General features: G+C 38.8%; 1 protein-coding gene across 2 annotated transcripts in view; it reads left to right on the top strand.

Moving 5' to 3' along the window:
- The window catches only part of MAGED1 (MAGE family member D1), a 59,459-nt gene that overhangs the window by 35,049 nt on the left and 6,670 nt on the right, over window positions 1-17,740 (top strand). Inside the window, exon 1 of one of the 2 annotated variants that reach the window (XM_059384671.1) lies at window positions 17,433-17,617. The exons of the other annotated variant lie outside the window; for it this stretch is intronic. The gene's annotated coding sequence lies outside the window, so the exon portion shown is untranslated. Of the gene's footprint in view, window positions 1-17,432; window positions 17,618-17,740 lie in introns of those variants that run through there. 2 annotated transcript variants of the gene reach the window in all.

Raw genomic sequence — 17,740 nt, 5'->3', positions numbered from 1 at the left:
CTGCCCTCATGGTGCTTACTGTCTTGCAATTAAAGACAGACATTAATCACAGACCCAAATATTTGTGAGGTTGACACTGTAATAAGTGTTGTGGAAGCTAAGTGCATGGTTCTGCGAATAGATTTAAAGAGGGTTTGACCTACTCTGGAAGACCAACGAAGGATGGAAGTGACAATTGAATTAAGAGCAGAAGGCAGATTCAGAATTAATTGATTGAAGGATGGATGGATGGTTGGGATGGGGGAAGAGTGTTCCCAGAAGAGGAAATAGCATGAACAAAGGCACTCCTATGCTCTTTTTATTTTTCAAATGTATTTTATTTTTATTTCGTTTAGAATATTTGTTTCTTTTGTGTCTTCAAGTTCACTAATCTATTCACTAATTCCATCCAGTGAATATTTCATTTCAAATATTATGGTTTTTATTACTAGACACGACTTGTACCTTATTAAAAAATGTCTCATTTCTCTACTTAACATGACTTTTTCTAGCTTTTTGCACATAAGGAACATAGTTATAGTACTTTTTTTAGAGAGAGAGAGACAGAGAACTCTCATGGGAGTGGAGGGAGGGGCAGAGGGAGAAGAGAGTATCTTAAGCAGGTATTGGAGCCTGAGGTGGGGCTCATTCTCACCACCCTGAGATCATGACCTGAACTAAAATCAAGAGTCAGATGCTTAAACCAGCTGAACTACACAGACACCCCAATTATAGTAACTTTTAAAATTAGCTTGTCTGCTAAATATAACATCTTTGTAAGTTGTGGGTCAATTTGGATTGATTGATTTCTTTTGCCCTCACATTTTTCTGCTTCCTTGCATGTCTGGTTTTGTTTTTTGTTTGTTTTTTGAATGCTAGGCATTATGAACTTTACCTTTGAACTTTACATTTTTGTGAAATTTGGGTAAATTTTTTGCCTGTTGGTGCTCGATATTTTGTATAATTCTTTAGGTTTTTATGGGATGCAGTTATTTCGAAGGAGTTAAATCTTTCTTGAGTTTTGCTTTTAAGATTTTAGGCAGGACAACAGCAGTGTTTTGCATAAAGCTAATTATCCCAGACTAGTGAAGTGAGGCCCATCTGAACACTCCATGCCTCATGAATTATGAGTTTTTCTGCTCTGGATGGTAGTAATAGGTGGGAACAGGCATTATCCCCAAACCTGTGTGAGCTTTTGACATTTGTACCCTCTAATCTTTTCAGGTGGTTCTTTCCCCCACTTTGTGTAATTTACTTACATGCATTAACTGATCAATATTCTACTGGATAGTTTATGACAATCTTCCAAAATTCTTCAGAATTCTCCTTAAGTGCAGCTCTCTACTTTTTGGTATTCTTGTTCTCTGAACTCTAATCACCTTGTTCTTTCTGATCTCATCTCTGTTAACTCAGCGAAGGAAATCCTCTGGGCTCCAACTGCATTCTCCTTCATTGCACCATGAACTAGAAACTATTCCAGATTGTAGAAGCTCACCTCATTCCCCATCGCTGCCACCATGACCATCTCTCAGGGATCACTATTTTTTCACTGCCTGATGTCTGATGTCTTAGAAATAATGATTTCATATGTTTGTCCCCCCCCCACCTTTTTTAGTGTTTCTGCCAGGTTGGAGGGTAAATCCAGTCCCTGACTTGCCTTATAGGAAGCTGTATGGTGGAGACTTGTTAGACAGTCCTTTCCTTTTCCTTTTCCTTTTTCTCTTCCTTTGCTTCTTCCTTTTCTCTTCTTTGAGCTTGTTTCCTCAGTACTGCCAAGTTTCAGATATAAGTGACAGTTGTACTTCTAAAATTTTTATTATCAAGGTGAGAAGGAAGAGTCTGAACAAAACAAGAAACATATTCAGAATCAGGGGTTTAAAGAAGATCTTTAGATCACAGAGAATATGACCACATATTCTAAGAGTATATCTTCATGACTTCAAACTTAAGAAATTTAGGAGTATAAAGTCACGTTAAAGAGGCAGATTTACTTCCCTTCAAAGGATAGATGTTTAAGGCTTGGGATAGATGCAGGATTGGAAACAAGACTACAGTAAATTTTAGAATAATTGTGCTCTAATCTCAGACACTGTTGTTCATGAGGATGAACCCATACATAGGGCAGGCAGCCCATGGTGTGGGTCATAGGATCTTTGCTTTCTTTATCCAATTTCAATTTCAGACATTATAGGTCACCAAAAAAGTTATGATAGTGAGAAAACATGTATAAAGCACATTAAAGAGCTTTTAGCCGGGCTTCAGATTTTGTTAACATCAGAAAATTCATCAGTAGAGATAAACCCTATGAATGTAGTGATTGATCATGGGTCTTTCAGCCAGAGTTCAAATGTTAGTTCGATATAGTTGAATACATAGTGAAGTAAAGCTATAGGAATGTAGTCAATGTAGAAAAGCCTTTAGGAGTGACAAACCTGAGTAGTCATCAGAAATTTGAATCTAGGGAGAAACTATTAAATATCTAAAGTGTGATAAAATACGTCCCTCTGTTCTTATCCCATGCAGGCTCCCCGGTCTCTATAAGTGATTCTTTGGATTGCTGCTCCCATGGCTTTGACAAAGGAGGGAAAATACTCTTTCCCAAAGCAAGACTTACAACACTGAATTTTTCTAGTCTCTAAGTACATTTGGTCAGTGAAGGAATAGAATAAGTATTAGTAGGGTGACTACTCTGCTATTCTGTGTAAGTCCTGTAGGAATGTGTTCAGAACTCCTTGGTGGCTCCCTTTAGAATAGGGAGATACTTGGTATCTTTTTTTTTTAAGCTATGTGGCTTTAACTAAAATTCTGAGGCAACTTTAAAAGTCACATTCAATAGCCTGCTAAATTGGTATTATGTTTTCTTCATGCTGTAATAAAACTAGGCTTCTGTCATTGTTTAAACATCAGAATAATTTAATTTGTATAATTTCTCCCTAAGAACAAAGTCTTAATAAATAAATTACTAAGAAGGTATGAATTATTTTAGGTGCCTAAGTATGCATTTCTGAATTACTTTCCTTAAAAATGAGTATTTACGGGGCGCCTGGGTGGCTTAGTGGGTTAAAGCCTCTGCCTTTGGCTCAGGTCATGATCCCAGGGTCCTGGGATTGAGCCCCGCATCGGGCTCTCTGCTCAGTGCAGAGCCTGCTTCTCTCTCTCCCTCTCTTTCTGCCTGCCTCTCTGCCTACTTGTGTTCTCTGTCTGTCAAATAAATAAATAAAATCTTTTTAAAAAATGAGTATTTACTTGGCTTTTGAATGGGTAAGGACACCCATAGCATTTTTTTTTAATGGAGGAAATAATGGTAGAAAAGAAAGTAATAATTTGCGTGTTTTCCTAGATCAAGAAATTAGAAACAAAATTAAATGACTTAATTAAGTGACTAAAAAACACTGAAAAGTGTGTTCTCAATTATTTAGTTAATTATGTATTAACTATTTAATTAATTTAATTTATTTAATTAAGTGCTGTCTTCATTAATCATAAATACAATGTAAATCAATTAAATATTTTGTCTATCAAACCAGAAAAGATATTTTTAAAGCAAATACTGAATATGATCAAGGGCACATGAGGACTTCTACATTGCTAGTGTTGATAAAACTTTCTGGAAAGCATTTGGATATTGAATAACAGCCTTAAAATAGTTCATGCCTCTTTGACCTAGTAATTCCATTTCTAATAATATACCCTAAGGAAATAATTGGACATATACAGAGAGCTTTGTGTGGAAAAATCACCTCAATGATAATCTAATGGACAAAAATAAATGGAAAAACTCCCTTTGTTAATTAGTTGAGTAGGTACATTTATATAATGGGATAGTATATAATTATAAAGAAGTTTACAAAGGCTTTTTAATATCTTGGAAAATGTTATAATATCAGAATAATTGTTAAGTAACATTATGTTCTAAAACATTTGCAGATGCAGTATATTATCATTGTGCATGGGGGGGTGTGATAATGGAGTTGTTATGGACCATTTTTCTAGTGTTTTTCACATGATCCTTGTTTTATAAAATGAAACCAGAACATGCCATAAGCTGAAGTATGTGATGACTTAACTTCAGCTCTGTATCCATTACAGTTGTTAATGCTTCATGATTCTCAAATTAGGAGGTTTATAAGTTTTATACTGATGGTGAACATTGAGGACACCTTTGGAGCTAAATCTTATCCCAGGTATCTAAGAACATTCAGATACACTTGTGAATTTTCCAGTCCAAATGACAGAGGGTCTCTAAGCCACAAGATACCAAAAGCCCATATGGTAAGATAATCTGATGAGATATCAAACAAACACCCTCAGACTGCATGAGGTTCTCCTTGCAGGGTTACTCTTGTCTCTTCTGATAATCTTCTCCTTATTAATAGAATATTAATTGCTGTGGAGATGGGAGTGAGGAATTAATTGGAAGGGAATAGGGAATTGGTCAGTGTGAAGGAAGATGCAACCTATTTAAGTTTATTCCAAGATCATTTGAAATGTCATTTTGCCGCTCTCATGCTGAAAATTGGCATCAAAAACTCCATAAAGTATCTCAAAATTCTGCAAGTCTAACTGGATTTTAAGAATTCTATAGTGCTCATTTTGAGGCACTATAATTTTTTTTATTTCTTACTTTTTTAATTCCCAGTATAGTTAGCATACAGTATAATATTAGTTTCAGATATACAATATAATGATTCAACAATTCTATTCATTACTCGGTGCTCATCGTGATGCTTGTGTTCTTTAATCCTCATCATCTATTTCACCCATTCCCCCCACCCACCTCCTCTCTGGTAACCATCAGTTTGCTCTCTGTAGTTGAGTCTGTTTCTTGGTTTGTTTTTCTCTCTCTCTCTTTTCCCTTTACTTGTTGGGTTTGTTTCTTAAATTACACATAGGAGTGAATTCATAGGGTATTAACCTTCCTCTGACTGACTTTACTTAGCCTTATTCTCTTTAGCTCCATTCATTCTTGTTATGGGTGAATAATATTCCATTGTATATATACACCACATCTTCTTTATCCATTCCTCTATCAAGGGGCACCTGGGCTGCTTCCATAATTTGACTTCTGTAAATACTGTTGTAATAAGCATAGGGATGCATATATCTCTTTGAATTAGTGTTTTTGTATTTTGGGGGTACATATCCAGTAGGAAGCATACTAATATTTTATGTTTGGGTCTCAATGTATAGCATCTATGTAGAAGTTTCAAAATGGACCCATTATTTCATATGCTTATTCTATCATTCACTCCACTACGATTTTGGTTTTATTTCTTCTTGCATATCTGTTAAATTATGATTTTTATATTATACAGTGAACTTTTCATCTAAAATAATATTTTACCTTAAAATACTATGTCTGATATTAATATATCATTTGTTTATTGTGTGCCATAACTTATTCCATCCTTTTATTTTTATCCTGGATATATGTTTATGTTTGAAATGTTTCTCTTATGTATTGCACACAATAATGGAGAAATGTTTTCCATAAATTTCCTTTGATTAAAGCATCCCAAAATATCTATAATTGCAGTTTTGATTTCCCCTTTAAAGGAAAACTTCATTTATTCCTTCTCCAATGCTCCTGTCTTTATGTAGTTCCAAGTTTCTGCCCTATATTGTTTTCCTTCTCCAAGAAAATCTTTTAACATGTTCTTATAGGATAGAACTACTGGTGATGAATTCCTTCAGTTTTTGTTTGTCTGAGAAAGTATTTCTTCTTCACTTTTATTTTTTTTTAAAGATTTTATTTATTTGACACACAGAGAGAAATCACAAGTAGGCAGAGAGGCAGGCGGGGGTGGGTGGGAAACAGGCTCCTTGCTGAGCAGAGAGCCCAATGCGGGGGCTTCATCCCAGGACCCTGAGACCATGACCTGAGCTGAAGGCAGAGGCTTAACCCTCTGAGCCACCCAGGCGCCCCTCTCCTTCACTTTTAAAGGATACTTTGCTAGATACAGAAATATAGGTCAGTGGGTTTTTTCTTTAATGTTTTAAATATTTTCCTCCACACTCTACTTGCTTGTGTGGTTTCTGATGAGAAGCTTTCAGTAGTTCTTATCCATATTCCATTATAAGTAAGATACTTTTTTCTTCTAGCTTCTTTCAGGATTTTCTCTTTGTCTTTGGTCTTCTACAGTTTGAAAAGTATGTGCCTCAGTGTAAATCTTTTAGTATTTCCCCGTTTGATGTTCTTTAAGCTTTCTGGATCTGTGATTTGTTGTCTTCATTAAGTTTGGAAAATTCTTAGCCATTATTATTTGCAATATTTCTTCGCTTCATTCTCTCTCTGTGTTCCGGTAATGCATGTATTTCATCTTTTGAAATTGTCCCACAGTTCTTAAATGTTTTGGGTTTTTTAAAAAGCTTTTATTTATTTATTTATTTTTATTTGTCAGAGAGAGAGAGCACAAGTGGCAGAGTGGCAGGCAGAGGCAGAGAGAGAAGCAGGCTCCCTGCTGAGCAAGGAGCCTGATGCAGGACTCAATCCCAGAACCCTGGGATCATGACCTGAGTCAAAGGCAGCGGCTTAACCGACTGAGCCACCCAGGCATCCCAGTGTTCTGGGTTTTTTAAAATTATTTTTCCTATTTACTTTTCAGTTTGCTGTCTCTTAATCTACCTTCTAGTTTTCCTCAGCTGTGTCCAGTCTACTGATGAACCCACCAAAGGCATTCTTCAGTTGTTATGATTTTTTTCTAGCATTTCCTTTTGATCTTTTTCTTAGAATTTCCATCATTCTGCTTACTTTACCCCATCTATTCTTTGCGTTTTGTTGGCTTTTTTCATTAGATCCTTTAATGTATTAATTACAGTGTGCTGAATTCCTTGTTTGATGAGTCCAACACTCTTTCTTATTTGAGTCTTATGCTTCCTTTGTCTCTTCAGACTTTTTCTTTTTGCTTTTTAGTGTGCCTTCTAACTTTTTTTGAAAGCTGGACATGATGTATTAGGTAATAGGAAGTGAGATAGATTGGTCTCTTGTGTGAAGATATGTGTTAATCTTGTCAGGGATAGGCTTTGTTTAAAGTTTCCTTTAGTATTAGATGTCAGAGGCTCCATATTCTTCTAGCATCCCAGATTTTGTTTCCTCTTTTGACTTTGGGCTTCCTTAAGTTCTCTTCCTTAGTCTGTCTTGCAATTCATTCCTTTATAACCCATTGTTAATATATTGGAGCCCTGCTGCTGGGGTGGTATGGTATGGGAGAAAAGGGAGTCTTTTGCAATATTCCAGTTAAATGTCAGAGTTTTAGTGCACCTGTGACCTTCGCATGTATTTCTTCTTGTGTAGTCCCCTTCTCTGTGTCCCTGCCTTAGGTGAGATAGGAAAACTAGAGGGAGTAGGAGTGAGCAGGATGTCCTTCCACCATGGTTCTGGAACAAGGCTCTGGTAGTCTTTCCTCCTGAAGAGCAGGCTTTTGTTGTGGAGAAGGTTCTGGGCATATTTCATTAGGATATTCACAAGGACTCTTCCCCTCTTCCTGCCAGGGCTACAAGGGTATCTTTCTTGGATCTGCACTCTGAGAACCTGGTGAGATTCCTGGAAGTAAAGCCCATGAAAGTGTGCCTCCCCCCAAGACTACCACTCCTGGGAGTTTCTCACTTTCACTGTAGTCCACACTCAGCCTCCAGCAACTTGTCAAAATTATCAGTTAAGTGTTCCTACAAGTTTATAGCTTTAGTGGCTTCAGTTTTGGGTAAGTATATATCATTTGTGATTCTGGATTTGCCTATTCTTCAAGATTTCAGGATGGTGGTTTGTTTTAAACCTCATTTCTCTGTCGAGTCCAAGAAAAGTCACTGATTTTTTGTTTGTTTAGCCTTTTGTTTTTAGCACTTCTTTTCAAGTCTGTACCTCCAGCTTCACATTGATTGTGTTGAGAAGAAAAGCAAACAAGAAGCAAAGATTAGATGTTGTGGGTATCTGAAAATGAGAAACTTAGGCCCTGTATTTCAGGGATGGGAAGAAGCCCCAGAATGGTTTGTGAGATCCTCTAGCAATGTGACCTTGTGCCTCACTTCCAGGTTAGGCTAAGAGAGCTGAAGACTATAAAATAGAAATGGTTTTGTGGAGCCTATAGGGATTTTGAGCTTTAGGCCTCCTCACATAGTTTTCTCAGCTCAGGGTATATCACATAAGTATAAAAATATATTAGCAAAGACAGCCTCACAGAGATGAACAGGCCCCATCATATGATTGGAGCAGCAGAATATTTCCCATGTATATGAGTGGTATATGATGCCCTCAGAGAGAGGCAACTATTTTCATTCATTCGTTCTCTGATCCCTGTTTCTTCTTTCTTCTTTCCTTCTTCTACCTATTCATCTTTTCCACCTTTTCAATTTTTCTTTCTCCATTTCTCCCTCTTCATGCTCCCTTCTAACAGTAAGATGATAGAATAGAATGCAGTTAAGATGTACTTAAAATTGTAGACTCAGCAGGAATAGGTGGTGGATTAGATTTGTGAATAAGGCATAGGGAATATTATGAATAAGTAAAATAGGAGAGAAACTACTAAATACGGTTTTTAAAACTACTTGTAAAAAAGCAACAAACATTCTAAGTGGTAAAATGGTAAAGTCATTTCAGGAAAAAGAAAAGGATGTTACTTATTGAGATTATTACCCAAAATTGTTCTTGATGTTTTAGTAAATCATCTAAAACAACAAAATAAGTGCTGTATATATTATAAGAGATCAAATTATTTTTCTTATAATATGGCCATACATTAGAAATTCCAATAGTTTTACATTTTTAAAAAGCATCAGAATTGAGGATTTCTGCTTCCAGCAGGAAGAGGTAAATGGTGTAATACACTTCCCTTTTGATCCCTGGGCACTGTATATAAACCAAACGTGAGAAGACCTTGAAAGTTAGAGATAAGATGACACACCTTCTAGAGAACTTGGATCCCAAGGAATGACATGGTGGTGAGTTCCCTGGGTTGTCTTTTAGCCTTATATATCCCAGACCAGATGCTGGAGAAGCTTACAAACTGGAAACACCAAAGGACATAGACCAAAAAATAAAAAGCCCCAACATAACTCTGTTCTTTCCATATCTAAAAGACAAAGACAGCATTTCAAGACAAATTTATTTTTTAGACAATAACTGCCCTAGTCTAGCTAAATGCCAGAGGAGAGACTGTGGCCCTACACCTACCGGAAAAAGCTAGCTAGAGACCCTGCACTTCCACCCTTGACAGGCTGTAATGAGGTCGTTAATCTCCTGACAGAGTGTCAGGGAAGGGCAAATGGGGAGTGGGAATAGCCCAGTCCCCACAATGTCAGAAGGCATGTGGGGAGCCTGGATCTCCATCCCTAAAGATGATAATGAGATGCATCTCCCTCTAACCAATGAAGTCATGTCAAAGGAAGGTGTAGTGGACAAGTGGGGTTTTTATCACCACCCAGCACTAAAAATGATAACACATTTACTGTGTAATTAGGTACCCAGGTCCCTCCCAGTCAGGCTGATACCAGTAAAATCTTAATATGGAGCTGGAACTCTCACTTAGCCCTCAATAAAAAGGAGCCCCTCTCTGTCAGGTGTCACTGAAGGCTGAGTGGGCATGTGGCTCACCCACATGTAATAAAACAGAAGATTTAAATAAGATTCACATCCTCATAATATACTATGTAAAATACCTAGGATTCAGTTGAAAATAACTGGTTATATCAAGAACTATATTAATTACGACTTGAATGAGAAAAGATAGTTAACACACACCAACACCAAGATGACACAGATACTAGAATCATCTAACACCAATTTTTAAATGGACATCATAAGCATGTTTCAAAGAGCAGTTGTGAGCATTCTTAGAAAAAATGGAAAGGGGCACTTGGGTGGCTCAAATGGTTAAGCATCTGCCTTTGGCTCAGGTCATGATCCCAGGATCCTGGGATCGAGCCTCAGATCAGGCTCCCTGCTTGGCAGGGAACCTGCTTCTCCCTTTCCCTCTACTGTTCCCATTGTTTGTGCTCTCTCACTCTCTTTGTCAAATAAATAAAATCTTTAAAAAAAAAAAAAAAGAACAAATGGAAAAATAGAAAGTCCCAAAAAAGAAACAAAATCTTCCAAAGAGGGGCGTCTGGGTGGCTTAGTCGGTTAAGCGTCTGCCTTCAGCTCAGGTCATGATCCCAGTGTGCTAGGATGAGTCCGCATTGGGCTCCCTGCCCAGTGAGGAGTCTGCTTTTCTGTCTCCTTCTGCCCTGCTCGTGTTCTTTTTATCAGTCTCTCTCGCTCTCATTCTTTCTCTGACAAATAAATAAAATCTTTAAAAAAAAAAAAAAGAAAATCTCTGAAAGAAATAGAAAGAAGAATTAAAAGGAAATTGAAAACTGAAAACTAATAAATGAACTTAAAAAAAACTCAATAGATGACTTCAACAGGAGAATAATGACAGAAGAATAAATCCATGAACTCTAAGATGGAACAATAGAAATTATCCAGTCAGACCAACAGAGAAAAAAAATAAGAGTGTGAAACAAAAACAGAGCCTCAGTCCCTTGTTGGACGGTTACAAAATAACATAGGTGTCCTCACAGTCACAGAAGAAGAGAGAAGGATTAGAAAAGTAGCTGAAAATTTCCCAAATTTGGAAAAAAGCATAATCCCATAGAATCAAGAAGCTGAGTAAACTCCAAAAAAGATACTGCCAAATAAATTCATATCAAGGCACATCATTTTCAAACTTGTAAAAGCTAAAGACAGAAATTAAAAATCTTGAAAGCCAGCAGAGAGAGAAATGATACTTTGCCTGTAGGAGAACACCAAATTGATGACAGTAGTTACCTCATTCGAAAGCATTGAGGCTGCAGTATTTTTCAAGGGCTCTGAGAATGAAACTGTCAACCAAGAATTAATTATACACTCAATGAAAATATTCTTTAGTAATATATAGATGAAACTGAGACATTTTCAAGACAAGGGAAACTAAGAGAATTGTTACCAGCCTTCTTATCCTAAAAGAATGCCTGGAGAAATTTCTTGAAAAAGAAAGGAAATGATAAAGGGTTTTGGACCATCAGTAAGGAAGAAAGGGCAACAAAAAGAATAAAATATGGATAAACATAATATACTTTCCTTTTCCTCTTGAGTTCTTTAAATTATGCTTGATGATTGAAGCCATAATTAGAACAGTGTCTGTAGTTCCCAATGTATGAAGAGTAGATATTTAAGATAAATGTAATATAAATAATGGTAAAAGCATGTAAACAGAGGGAAGGTTTCTGTATTTCACTAAACTGACAAAATGTTAAATGAATGGTGTGTTGATCTTAGACTTCTCAGCCTCCAGCATTGCAAGAAATAAATTTAATAAATAAATACGCAGTTAGGCACCCAGATTTCTTCCAGTCAGGCCAAGATCAGTAAAACCTTAAAATATATGTATGTCAGGATACCTGGGTGGCTCAATTACCTGGGTGGCTCAATCAGTTAAGTGCCTGCCTTTGTCTCAGGTTATGATCCCAGGGTCCTGGGACTGAGTCCCACATCAGGTGCCTTGCTGGGGAGCGGGAGCCTGCTTCTCCCTCTTCCTGCTGCTCCCCCTGCTTGTGCTCTTTCTCTCTCTCTCAGTCTCTCTCTGACAAATAAATAAAATCATTAAAAAACAAAAATAAAATATGTGTGTGTATATACACACACATATATATACACATATATACATATATGATTTGATAATATGTAATATGATATATATAACGTGATACCTATAGCAATCACTATAAAAGTCTGTTTAAAGTTATATGCTCAAAAACATTATAGATAAAATAGACTTTTATCTTAGTCCATTTGGGCTCCTGTAATGAAATACCACAGATTAGGTAGCTTATAAACAACAGAAATTTATTTATTACAGTACTCAAGGCTGAGAAGCCAAAGATCAGGGCACCAGCGTGGTTACATTTGGTGAGGACTCTATTCATAGGCCTCTTTTCCTGGCCTCTTCTCGCTGTGTCCTCACATGGTGGGAGGGATTAAAAAACTATCTCTGGAGCCTCTAAGGCACTAATCCCTTTCATGAGAACTTTACCCTCACAACCTCAATACCTCCCAAAGGCCCACATTTGGGGAGGTTAGGATTTCAACATATGAATTTTAAAGGGATACAAACAGAATAGTGGAGTTCTAGAAAAAAGTTTAGCTTATTGGAAGGCAAGAAAGAGAAATGACAAAGAGAAAAAGAAACCAATTAGAAAATGGGCAAGGGGCACCTGGGTGGCTCAGTGGGTTAAGCCGCTGCCTTCGGCTCAGGGTCCTGGGATCGAGTCCCGCATCGGGCTCTCTGCTCAGTAGGGGGCCTGCTTCCCCCTCTCTCTCTCTCTCTGTCTGCCTCTCCATCCACTTGTGATTTCTCTCTGTCAAATAAATAAATAAATAAATAAAAAGAAAATGGGCAAAAGATATGAAGAAGCATTTTACCAAAGAGGATATATGGATGGCATATAAGTACATGTTAAAAATGTTTAACATCATTAGATATTAGGGAAATGCAAATGTTATTAGTTCATATTTATGAGAGTGGCTAAAAAAGTACAACAGGTTGCTGGCAAGGATTTGGAGAAAATGGATCACTCATACATTGCTGGTGCAAATGTAAAATGATACAACCACTCTGAGAAAGTTTGGCAGTTTCTTATAAAAAACTAACGTATTCTTATTATACTACCTAGCAATTGCAGTCCTGGGCATTTATCCCAGAGAAATGAGAACTTCTGGTCACAGAAAAAAGAAAAACTGTACACAAATATTTATAGCAGCGTTTTTCATAATAGCCCCAAACCGGAAACTACCCGGATGTCCTTAAGTGGGTGAATTGTTAAACTAACTGTGGCACAACTAGATCATGGAATAGTACTAAGCAATGAAAAGGAATGAACCATTAATACATACATGTAACAAATTGGGTGTATTTCACGGGTACTATGCTGAGTGGAAAAAAAAGTCACAATGTGACATAGGATTCCATTTTGTAACCTTTTGAAGTGTTGAAGTTTTGAAGTTGGAAAACACATTAATGGCTGCTAAGGGTTAGGGATAGCGGTGGGAAGGATGATGAATTTGAGTGTACAGGGAAATCTGTGGGGATGTTATAATTCTGTATATTGGTTGCTATGGTGATTACTATAGAAACCTCTACATGTGGTAGAACTATACACATATATCATACTAGTGTCAGTTTCTTGGTTTTGATATTGCATTATAGTTTCCTAACTGTGCCCATTGGGGGAAGTGGCTGAAGAGGTACATAGGATTTCTCTGTACTAGCTTTGCAATTGCCTATGTATCTATAGTTATTTCAGAATAAAAAGTTAAACATTTTTAAAGTAGAATTAATAAAATTTGTTTTTTCAAAAATCATGCTGGTTGTGTTAGCTAAGTGTTAGCTGGCTGGCTACCATTACTGCCACCAGTGAACACTGGATACTACATGCTGCCGTTCGTCCTGCTACCAAAGCTGCTCCTAGAAATGGATTGTAGTAGAATTGACTCCACAGATGTGTGGGGTCTATAAACCCTACGATTTCAAAAAAAAAAAAAAAAAAGTCTGTATATTCCAAAGATAGGTCTGATTCTTAACAAGCTCTTGGGGGATAATCTCTAAGCCCTTGGAATATTCAGCCTGAGTAGAGTGTCTTTTTGTTTACTTGGAACTTGGGGCCATACTAGATAGTTTATGTTAACCGTGTGATTTATAGTAGGCCTTGGCCCTTTTGGTATTATATATTACATATACAGTGGGCCCGTGGCCTTGTGGTACCTCTGCACAGGCTGGAGGCTAAGTAACTAAGGTCAGCCACACGAGTGTCCAGTGTCTACCTGACTGACCCTCAGTAAAATCCCAGCCCAGGCAAGCCTCCCACGTTGCCACCTAACTTGCTGGGAGATTTAAGCACCGGCCATACAACTGCACTGAGAGAAGACAACCAGAAGCATATGCCTAGTTTCTCCTGGAGTCTTTCCTCTGCATCTTTTGGTTTTGTTGATTTAAAATCAGTATGCTTTTGCTGTAATAAAAAATAACCATGACTTTAACACCTTTTCTGAGTTCTGTGAGTCCTTCTAATGAATCATTGGACCTCAGGGTAGTTTTCAGGACCTTGCCACACTGGTAGATCCTAGATCACATTCTCTTGGCTGCTAAGGGAATGTGAAAAAGTAAACATCTGGTCTTCATAAAGGCTTTTGCAGCTTGAACTGTTATGTAGTATACAGTATGTAACACAGTATTCCCTTACTAAAACATAAAAAAAATAATTGAAGTATATCTAACCCCAAGGTTTTCAATAAGCACCTGTAGTACTGTAGAAAGAGTCCTAAAAATAAGACAAAGAGATAAAAAAGACTTGCACAATTACTTTACCAAAAAATCTAATAGATCCATTAATACATGAATGTGTGTTTCACTACATGCATCAGAAATGTAAATTAAAACCACAGGAGAGACACCAATAAAATACATGTCACATTGACACAAAGTTTGGAAAAGTTTTTATATTACCAAGCACTGTAGAGTATGTCAGTCTGATTCCTGGGCATTTGGTGTCACAGGAATGAAAAACATTAAGCATTAAATACAAGGATATATGTACAAGTATTTTATTGCAGTGTTGTGTGCATGTATTTGCTCCCCATCACATTGAAGCTAGATGACTGTCATTGGGAAATTACTGACTACATTGCAGTACATACCTATCGTAGAATATTATGCAGCAGTGTTAAAAATTGAGTCAGAGGTAGATTAGTGTTAACTAAAATACATCTGTTGAATTAAAGTGTATATGACCTTAATTTTTGTGAAATAGTAAAAAATAAGAGGACTTTTTAAACATGGAAAGATACAAAAATGGTTGTTAAAATGCATGTTTGGCAGATGAGGGTTGAAGTGGAGGAAAGGAGTGGGAAGCAGTTAAGTGAAAGAATGCAGTTTAAAATACAGCATCTATATAATCCCATTTTTGTAAGCATATGTATGCACAAAGTATTATGTGAAAAGGTAGCATCAAAATCTGATTATCAGTTATCTCAGGTTGGTATGATGCCATTTGGAGTGATGTTTACTCAGTTTCTAAAATACTTAATGTTATTATTTAAATTCTTTTTATTTTCATATTTTAAAGATATTATTTATTTATTTATTTATTTAGTGTGTTTGTGTGAGTGGGGGTCGGGACAGAGGAAGAGAAAGAGAATCTCAAACAGACCCCACACTGAACATAGAGCCTGACACAGGGCTCGATCTCACAACCCTGAGATCATGACCTTAGCTGAAATCAAGAGTCAGGTGTTCAACCACCTGAGCCACCCAGGTGCTGCAATGTTTAAATTTTTAATGACAAATATGCATTGTTTGTATAAGGAAACACAGGAAGGAAAAAAGAATACCTCTCAGGTTTCTGGCTTGAGCAAGAGGGTGGATGGTGTGATTCATTCATTCATTAACATTTTTGAGCATATAAAATATGCCAGGTGTCATTGCAGATAAAGGGTATACAGCAATGAATAAAACAAAATGAAAATCCATTTCCCTAAAAGGCTTTTTATTCTAAGGGGGAGAGAGTGGCATGACTAAGGGAGAAACACAGTGTCCGTGAGGAAGAGGATATGTACAAAGGAGTCAGTTTGAGACCTATTAAATTTGAAAATATTGAGGAATATCCAGTTGCAGAAGTGAGGCAGGCAGTTGGATTATGGATCTAGAATTCATAGGCCAAAGCAAGACTGGAGATACAGATATAGAAGCAGATAGCATATAAAATGATGTTTCAGACCTCCTTTCCCGAGTCTGATCACGTCCCACTGCAGACACTTTACAGAGGAAGTGCTGAGGAAAAACAGGCAGCTGACAGGGGAGGTTGCTATGCAACAGATGAGGAAAGTCATCCAGCCAGGCAGAATTGATGTTGGCCCTTGGGGACCAAATGCTGCCATCTTCCTAGCATTAGCTTTCTTTCATATGCAGACTCCTGGCAGGAAGTGATGCCAGAACAAATGTGAAATGTACCAAGGTCTGCCTTGTATTTTTGGAAAGTAGCAGTTAATTTGAGTCATTTCACATCTGTATATGATTTTCTGTCTGAGTCTCCAGTCATCTGGAAGCATATCAGCATGTGTGTCCTTGGGTCGGACACCAGTCAGTGCTATTTGTGCTTCCCATTTTGTATGTTGAGAATCTGGCTCAGGAAGTGGAATGACCTGAGCCAGCTCACACAGCTAGTAGAATATCCCAGCAATTCATCCCAGGAGTTGAGGCCCAAGCCCTGGAAGGAACCAGGATAAACATTTACACTAAATCCAGACTTGCCATGGTTCAGGCACGTAAGAGCCTGATTGTCCTGGCTTCTCAAGTGGGCACCAGGAAGGCCTTAGGGGCAGCGGTGTTTGTGCCACTCATAGGGAGAGAACTGACGATGGGAGCAGGGAGTGGACCCTCCAGGAACAATTCCCACACCTGGATGGACCCACATAGAGGGGGTGGGGACTAGGGGTCTCTGTTTTCCCACATGCGCTTAAGTCCTGGGGAATACAAACCTTGCTTGTTTAGAATAGGTGTTGACAGGGCACAGGAGGTGTATGTGTGGGATCTGTCGCTCAGAACTGAAGAGGGTAGGGTGCCTTACTTCCCAGGCCAGCACTAGGGGAACAAGGATTTTGGAGTCATGAGGACCCAAGGCCCACATTTTGCATTTTCTCTTGACTGGTTCTGTAGCCATTGAGTGTGTCTGTGCTTTAGCTTTCTGACCTGTAAAATGGGGTTGCTGACATTCACCTCCCAGGGCTGCCTGAGAGAAAGACAACCCCCAGCACAGATTGCGCTGTGATGTTCAAGCTGTTCCCTTCCCTCCCCTCCCCTCCTCACCTGTGCACGAAATATGCGCATGGCTGGAGCTGCACAAAGGGCAGGAAAGAAGCTAATGTTTATGAGTCTGGGATCTGTTGAGAGGGATCGTACGAATTCTTGTGACAGGTGCAGACTTTCTATCTCCAACAGTCCGACCATTCCTTTCCCTGGAAAAGTAGGTGAGCTTAGCAGGAGCCTAGCACTTGTTGCAGTAGAGACCCCACACGGACACCTCCTTAATAGTGACCTAAGTGGTGCTAGGCGCGGGAGGGTGTGTGTGTGGAGGTGCTTGCCGACTGGACAGGAGGGGCCACAAGAGGGGAGGGATAGAACACAGACGCATTGCGGAAAAGGTAGGGGGCCGGCTTGTGGGGCAAGGGGTGGGATCTAAAGACACAGCGCATCTGTTTGGGGGAGGGGATATTGATGAAGGAGGTGGGACCGTGGTATACTGTCGACCTGGTTGGTGGTGGGATGGTGTGTTGGCAAAGGGGCGGGATTGCCTCCCACTGCACATGCGCACCGTGGTGTTCAGGACGAAGCTTTTGTTGGGGAAGCGGGCGGGACTTTTATTTGGTCGGTCAGGTCTTGCGCATGCGCACAACTATCTGAGGCGGTGGGTGGTATATTAGGCGGAGAGGCGGGGTCGTCCTAGCTGCCGCGCTGGCATTTTCTCCTGGACAAGGAGAGGGTGCGGCTGCTGAGACCCGAGCACTGCAATCCCGATCCTCTGAGTCGTGAAGAAGGGAGGCAACGAGGGGGTTGGGGTTGGGGCCTGAGGCAAGGTGAGATTTAGCCCCCGGACAGGGCATCTGCCCCCTGGTGCGGGCCTCCCATTTTTCATTTCGATCCCTTTACCCCGGATTCTGATCCCCCTTCCACCCCCCGAACCTCCATTCACGCCCCTT

Source organism: Mustela nigripes, chromosome X (genome assembly GCF_022355385.1).
Source record: "Mustela nigripes isolate SB6536 chromosome X, MUSNIG.SB6536, whole genome shotgun sequence".
Taxonomy (NCBI): domain Eukaryota; kingdom Metazoa; phylum Chordata; class Mammalia; order Carnivora; family Mustelidae; genus Mustela; species Mustela nigripes.
Note: the sequence above shows the minus strand (reverse complement) of the source record. Positions and strands in the feature narration are given on the sequence as shown.